Raw genomic sequence first — 8356 nt, forward strand, 5'->3', positions numbered from 1 at the left:
TCGCCATTACGGCGGTATACAAAAGCAGAATATTAGTAGTGATAATGCATCATAATAGCTATAATAAAGAATTATCGCACTAAAATATATGGTTTTGCTATTCTCAAGTGAATAATCACCATATTTCTAGAGAATCCTTTACTATTTCTACTAGACTCCTACAGGTTTCTTCCCTATACTAGGTTTTTCCAACCTAAGGTCGCAACATTTGCTCTGATACCAGCTGCGGTGACCCAGCATACCACTGCATGTTGTAGTATACAAGTCGTTGATATGATCTTTGTGAAGGGACTTCTTCACAATTTGCCATATCCCTCAGAGTGGTACAACAGAAACATTGCAGGTCATAACACTCCATACATTATTACAAACATTGTCTTACAAGTTGATATTCTCACAGGTCCTATGAGAACATCCTAAGATACTACTAAAGTACGATTACAACTTATAACTAAATATGAAGAGCTCAACAACTTATTTAGGTAAGTTCTACGTTGCTCGGCTCTATGATGCTAAGGTATGTCACTACTCCTCCACCTCCGTATCATCTGGTCCGTAGACTATCCCATAGTCTACGCTTTCCACTCCGCCGGTAAGATCAGGTTCTTCGTAGACCAGCTCATAACTTCCTTCCGGTGCTCCATCGTTGATGGCCTCCACTTCCGGATCACAGTCTAGCAAGGGTGTCGAAAGAAAGTGAGTACAGGGGTACTCAGCAAGTTCTAAAAGAGTAAAAAGTTGTTTGATGCACTAGCTACGACCATTGATCAGGAAATCTCAGGTCAATGCATGTTTTGCAATCATTTCTTCAAAATGTTGCTTTTATTATGAAAACTATGCCTGTCAGTCTTCACAGGTTGATTAGAACTTCGTGGAGTTCACTTCCTGCCGCGTTCGCAGTTCCCTTCCCGGAACAAGGAGTGACAGCCACAATTTGATACACTCTGCAGAGGTGCGTTACTTTTCCCACAAGAGATCTCACCCTTTTTGCCATCCGCAGGGACTTGCCCCCGTTCACACTTCCTTTGGTGTGAGGCCAGGTATAAAGATCCAAGCCCACACCGCCTTCTCCGCGACTGCAAACCCACCCTTTTGTCCAACCGTACACCCCCAGTAGACTTCCCCCGATAATACGGCTTTACTCACGGTGTACTCCGGACAATCCTTCATAGATGGTAGAGCTTATCATCACTAATGGATGGGGATTTAAAAGGATATCCCAACCTATTGCGGAAGTGCCTCCAACACCCCACCGGCTCTACCAATCCGTTGGCGTGCAGAAGGGAAAAGATACGGCTGGCTTCCCCAGAGCCATTATAGATCTCATGGTCAACGCGATTTGTACGGCGCTAGAATCACTGGACGACATTGGTAATTTAATCCTAGGGTGATATAACCCATTGCAATGGAACCTCCACCATATCAACACATACCATGGTTCCATTGCCAACCACATAGTCATATTCATAGTTGGAAAGTAACATTTTATTTGCGATGCAGGAATGATAAGTATATAGCTTTGCATTAAAGTAGTAGAAAATAATCAAGTTGACATGAGCAAGGGTGAACTTGCCTGTGGACTGCGAGATAGTGCAGTTCAATGCAGTTGATGGAACCTGGACCTCGGGTTCTGTAAGAAGCATCATTGTCCGGTAAGGACAATGTTATAAAATCCAAATAATGTAATCATGGATGTATTATTTTATGTTGGATCCCTTTACCCCGCTGAGTCATATCAATTTAGGGTTGCGTTTAAGATTTATGTCTTTGACAGTAATTTACAATTGATTTAAAAGTATTAATCCTTTTAATTCACACAAAGTACACAATTCAAAGTAAAACTATTTTACTTGATGATTTCCTTAATCATTCCAAAAATAATTTGAAATTATTGAGTTACCTCTATAGTTTTTGGAATAAAAAGGAATATAGTATTTTTCTTGGAAAAATACCCTTTTCAATAGAAATAACTTGGAATATTAGAATTTCATTTTGAAATGTTTGAAAATAAGTATTTGAACTTATTTGAGATTTTTCCTTGAATTTTAATTACAAGGAAATAATAATTTTAAATTCCAAGTTATTATTTAAATTCTTAAAATTCATAATTTTGAATTTGTTTCATAAATTCCATTTCATATTTTATTCTTGTTAAGATTTATTTTTCATTCATTAATCCAATTTTTAATGGATTTTTAGAGTTGTATTTGATTTATTAAAATTTGGTAAAGTTCTGGCTTTTTATTAAATGTTAAAAGACTAAAATACCCCCCTGGACCCATATTGGGCCCAGCCCATTTACCTAAACCCAGGGACAGCCCAATAAGGCCAATCCCTTTTGGGTTCGGTGGCGCCGAACGGCCCACCTCTCTCTCACTCACGCGGCCCTCTCTCTCGTTCACCTCTAACCCTAGCCTCTCGCGACGCTCTGGCGATGGCGTCGCCGCCATGGCCAGAGCCTCGCTCCGGCCACCGCCGTGCTCCTCCGCCGCAGCCACCTACCGAACTAGAACCGCCGCGTGCAGATCTATCGATCTGTTCGCGTAGTTTTCCCCTTCTCGTCCTCTCCTGGCGAATCGCCTCCGTCCTGGATCTCGCGGAGATTCGTCTTGACGAACTCCGGCGAGCTCTCGTCCTCGCCGACGATGGGTGCGCTCCTGGGGTTGGCTTGGCGCGGGTGCTGCTCGCAGTACTCGTGCCGTCACCTCAGGTGCATCTGCTACGGTGGTGCTGGTTCGTGTTTTGGGTTTCGCCGGCGTAACGTCGGCGCCTTCCCTGGACTTGCAGCTGTTAGGGCCGCGCGAGCACTGCCTCGCCATGCCCTAGCTTCTGCTTCCAGGCGCAAGTAAGTGTTGCATCTCCTCCTTCTCTTCTGTGCGCCTCCCTTGCCACTGTTCTTCTTCCTCCTCATGCTCTGTTGCTCTCTGGTGATCCTGTGATCACGCAGAGCCATGCTATTGCTGCGCAATCTTCCTGTGCTTCTGTTTACCGCAAGCTCATGGCCAAATTACCAGTTACTGGTACTGACCAATGTTGCTTTGCTTGCTATTTATGCTGTGCTTGCTTACCTTGCTGTTCCTAGCATGCCCTGTACTTGCCATGCTCTATTGTGCTTGCTCAAAAGCTAATTATGCCATGCTATGCTTGACTATGGTTTGCTTGTGCTTACTGGTATATCATGCTTGCTTGTCTAGGTGTACTTGTGATGCATCTGTGACACTTGTGTGTGTGCCAGTGGTGCCTGTGATATGCTTCAGTGCTGTCTATGCAAGCCAATGATCCATTGGATCATTTCTTGCTTGTTGGCTAACTTCCCTGTGTAGCTTGACTTGATCTAATTGATCCATTTGATCAATTCAATGTCAGTGATAGCTTACTGGCTAATACTGTGGCTAAGTGATTCAATTTCCTTGTGATGCTGATGCTTAAGCATCACTATGCTGTTGCTCATTCAAGCTACTGGACTTGCTCCAGTGGCTATGGTGCAGTGATTAAATTGTGTTGCTTAATAGTGTGCTACTATCAGTGCTAAGCATGGATCTGTGATAAATTCATGCTTGTATTAATTAAATTATGATGAACTGCTTATGCAGTAATGATTTAAATGATTTGCTTGCAAATGATTTGGCTGTTCATGATTATCTGGCAAGCAATTGAATCTGAATCCATTCCTGGATAATGATGTGCTATGTTTGGCTTCCTTTTAATTGATGCTAAGTGTGATGTGACCTCAGTAGCCTTGCTACTGATTGGTTGCTCACTTGTTTAGTTGGATCTTGTGGCTACTCAACCTTTGCTTGCATATTTGGGAATTATCCTTGAGATGAATGCCAATATGCTTGCCTGATGAAAATCTTGGGTTTACTGATGGTTCATAGCTTAGGATTTACTGTGTAGTCTTATTAGCTGCTAATCCTTGTAATACATCTACTGGTGCTATCTGTGCATGTGATCTGGCTAGTGTGTGCATCTGTGCATGTGTGCTAGTTTCTGTGTACAAGATCTGTACCTAGATGCTTTCTTTTTTAGTAGCTTTTGGTAGCGGTAATCCTTGGTGAAAACCAAGTGATGATCTACCCATATGAGCATCTGCTCATTCCCATGCTTATTTCATGCATATGTGATGGATCAAATCCATTGGATCTGTCCAGGAACTTGGTATACCTTGTTCCAGCTCCTAGTGTGAAATATTTGGTTGATGCAGACTTGGGGTTTCTGTACTCAGCCCTTCACCTCCAATCTCTGGTTGATCTTCTCAGGTCACCATGATTCCTGGTGGCTAAGTTGGTTGTGTTGGTTTCTGTTCTTGGTTATGAACTGGATGAACTATGCTTGTTCTTGCTTCACCCTTACCTGGTGATTTGCAATTCTGGTCGACTGTCAAGGTTCTAGGGTTTGTGTGCTATTTATATGGCCTCTACTTCTTCCCTGGCCATGACACACAGGCTCATTTACTTTATGACTCACCCCTAGCCTTGCCTTGCTGTTGCTTGCCTAGCAACAGCCTTCATATGGTGAAACTTGAGCCCCTGTGGCTTGCTCAGTGCTGGTCTGCCTATGTTTATCTTGTGCTGTCCAGGATTTTGGACAAGCACAAGTGTGTTGTGACAGTTTGCACTGTCCAAACTGAATTCTTGTGTTATTTTTGCTAACTGTCCAAACTGAATCTTGCTAACACTTGTATTATGGCTAGTTCTTGTTCTCTGTGTTATTTTGCAGGTTTAAATTATACTATGGCCAGAAGATCATCCTCAAGACACTTAGTTTAGGTTTAGTTTAGAATTAAACTTGTAATTTTCCTTTTCTTTTATTCTGTTCATTATATCTCAATTCTTGTATCAAGAATATTGTAAAGACTTTGTAATTGTGTTGTATATCAATAAAGCTCAGGTTTTGGTTTATGAGCTTTGTATTATATAATGTTTATATTCTTGATGAAATATTATTTGATATTCACTTTGAAATTCAAAGTGATTTGAATTTTATATCTTGTGTTTGAATTCTAAATTCAATGTTTATATGGTGTGATGTTTATAGTTAATTGTTTAACACTTACCAAATGCAAACATTCCCCAAAGTAACAAGTTACAAAAGAGATCATGTCGAAATTTCCCTAACTCACATTGCCTAACCCTAAGTGCAAAATGAGAGAGAACCTCGATCCCTCTTAGGTTTAGTTGCAATAAGGCGCGAAAATTTCCCCCGTTTTGCGATGAAATGCACATCCCATTTCTAAATCTACCCTTCGTTGTTCCTATGTTCTGGGTTATTACAGCCTCTCCCCCTTAACAGAAACTTCGTCCCGAAGTTAAGATTGGTACTTGAACATCTCGGGGTACGACTTCCTCAACTCTTCTTCCGTCTCCCAAGTTGCTTCTCGCTCAGGATGATGTTGCCATTGAACTTTGCAGTATTTGATTGCTCTGTTTCTTAACTTCTTCCACTGTACTTCTAAGATCTTTTCCGGTCTTTCCACATAAGTTAGATCAGATTGCAATTCTATTTCTTCATATGTAATGGGATCATCTGGTGCCTTCAAACACTTTCTGAGTTGTGAAACATGAAACACATTATGAACTTGACTTAGTTGTGCTGATAACTCCAACTCAAAAGCTGTTCCTCGATTTTGACTGAGTATCTTAAATGGTCCAATATATCGAGGACTTAACTTTCCTTTCACTCCGAACCTCTTAAGTCCTTTCATTGGGCTAACCTTTAAATAAACCATGTCTCCCACTTTCGCTTCCCAATCTCTTCTCTTTAAGTCGGCGTAACTCTTCTGACGACTCTGAGCTATTTTGAGTCTATCCCGGATCACCTCGATGACTTCTTGTCTCTCCTTGATGTAGTCCGGTGTAAACTCCTTGTTTTCTCCGGTTTCGAACCAACAAATTGGTGACCGACACTTTCTTCCGTACAATGCTTCGTACGGTGCCATCTGGATGCTACTCTGATAACTATTGTTATATGAGAACTCCGCTAAAGGTAGATGGTCCTCCCATGAGCCTCCAAAGTTCAGAGCACGTGCTCTAAGCATGTCCTCAAGTATCTGATTGGTTCTTTCGGTTTGTCCTCCGGTTTGTGGATGATATCTTTGTCGAAATCCAATTTGGATCCCAAAGCTTCTTGTAGTTGTTTCCAGAATGTTGATGTGAAAATTGAACCTCTATCTGAAACTATCTTCTTTGGTACTCCATGCTTACTCACAATCTCTTTCACATATATATCCACAAGCTTTTCTGCAGTATCTTTTGTGTTTACGGCTATGAAATGAGCACTCTTGGTAAGTCTGTCCACTATTACCCATATCATATCCTTCTTCTTACTAGTCATTGGTAGACCAGTAACAAAATCCATTCCGATTTCATCCCATTTCCATTCCGGTATCTTTAGTGGTTTGAGTAATCCCGCAGGACTCTGATGTTCTGCCTTCACTCGTTGACATGTATGACATTCCGAGACATATTGTGCTATTTCTCTTTTCATGTTGTTCCACCAGAACATCTCCTTCAAATCCATATACATCTTAGTACTTCCTGGATGTATGGAATAAGGGGTTTCATGTGCTTCCTTTAATATGATTGACTTCACTTCTGGATCATCTGGTACACAGATTCTTTTCTGGAAGTATAATGACTCAAAATCCCCTAGATGGAATTCCGATGGTCTTCCTTCTCCAATCCTCTTGATTTCCTCTTGGATGAACAAATCATCCGCTTGCTTTCGAATAATCTCATATTTCAAATCTGAATACATCTCATCCATAATCCTCATGGTTGCTATACTTCCCTTATCATCACCTTGAATAAATAAAACCTGAGTCTCCTCTAGCTCTTTCCGAAGTTTCCTTTGGAATCTCCCATTCCGTAGGTTGATTCTCCGTACTCTTCCTACTTAGGGATCTGCTACTACATTAGCTTTGCCTGGTGTATAGTTGATCTTAAGGTCGTAATCCTTAATCAACTCTAACCATCTCTTCTGCCTCATGTTTAATTCCTTCTGAGTGAAGAAATATTTCAAACTTTTGTGATCGGTGTATAACTCACACTTGGATCCATATAGAAATTGTCTCCAACTCTTCAGAGCATACACAACTGCCGCTAACTCGAGATCATGTACTGGGTAGTTGTGTTCATGTGGTTTCAACTGTCTTGATCCATAAGCTATTACCTTCCGATCTTGCATAAGAACACATCCAAGTCCATTGTTGGAAGCATCACAATACACCGTGTAATCCTTTCCAGGTTCAGGAACTGCTAACACCGGTGCTGTGGTTAACTTATCCTTGAGTGTTTGGAAGCTGGCTTCACACTCATCAGTCCACACAAATGGAGTATTTTTCTTGAGTAACTTGGTCATCGGTCCTGCAATCTTCGAAAATCCCTCTATGAATCTTCGATAATAGCCTGCCATACCAAGAAATCCTCGTATTTCCTTAGCATTTTTAGGTGATTTCCATTCCAATACGGACTGAACCTTGCTTGGATTCACCGCTATGCCTTCTTTGGTTATGACATGTCCAAGAAATTCAACACTATCTAACCAAAATTTGCACTTGCTAAACTTTGCATATAGCTGATGTTCCCTCAAAGTTTGCAGAACTATCTTCAAATGCTTGGCATGTTCTTCTTTATCTTTGGAATAGATTAGAATATCATCTATGAACACTATCACAAACTTGTCCAAGTACTTCATGAATATCTTGTTCATCAAATTCATGAAAATTGCTGGTGCATTTGTTAGTCCAAATGGTACAACCAAGTATTCATGGTGTCCATACCTTGATACGAACGCTGTTTTTGGTACATCCTCCTTCTTGATCTTGATTTGATGGTATCCTGACCTTAAATCTATCTTCGAGAAGACTCCCGCTCCTTGAACTTGATCAAAAAGGTCTTGGATTCTAGGTAAAGGATACTTGTTCTTGATAGTTACATTGTTCAAATTTCTGTAATCTCCACACATTCTCTTTCCTCCATCTCTTTTATCCACAAAAATAACTGGTGTACCCCATGGTGACACACTTTCTTGAATGAATCCCTTTTGTTCTAACTCATCAATCTGAGCTTTCAGTTCCACTAATTCCTTCGGCCCCATCTTATATGGTGGTTGTGCTATTGGTGCTGTGCCTGGAATCAGGTCGATTGTGAATTCTATCTCTCTATCGGTGGCATTCCCGGTAGTTCCTTAGGAAATACATCCTTAAACTCATTCACTATAGGAATATCTTCAATTCTCACCTCCTTCAGACTATTGAGTTCCAATCCAATCTCCAACTCACTGTACTTATCTCCTTGGAACACTATTCGACCTCCGATGGAGTTGCGAAGTGATACTGTTTTGTCTCCACAGTTAA

Source organism: Lolium perenne, chromosome 6, assembly GCF_019359855.2.
Source record: "Lolium perenne isolate Kyuss_39 chromosome 6, Kyuss_2.0, whole genome shotgun sequence".
In the NCBI taxonomy this organism is placed as follows: domain Eukaryota; kingdom Viridiplantae; phylum Streptophyta; class Magnoliopsida; order Poales; family Poaceae; genus Lolium; species Lolium perenne.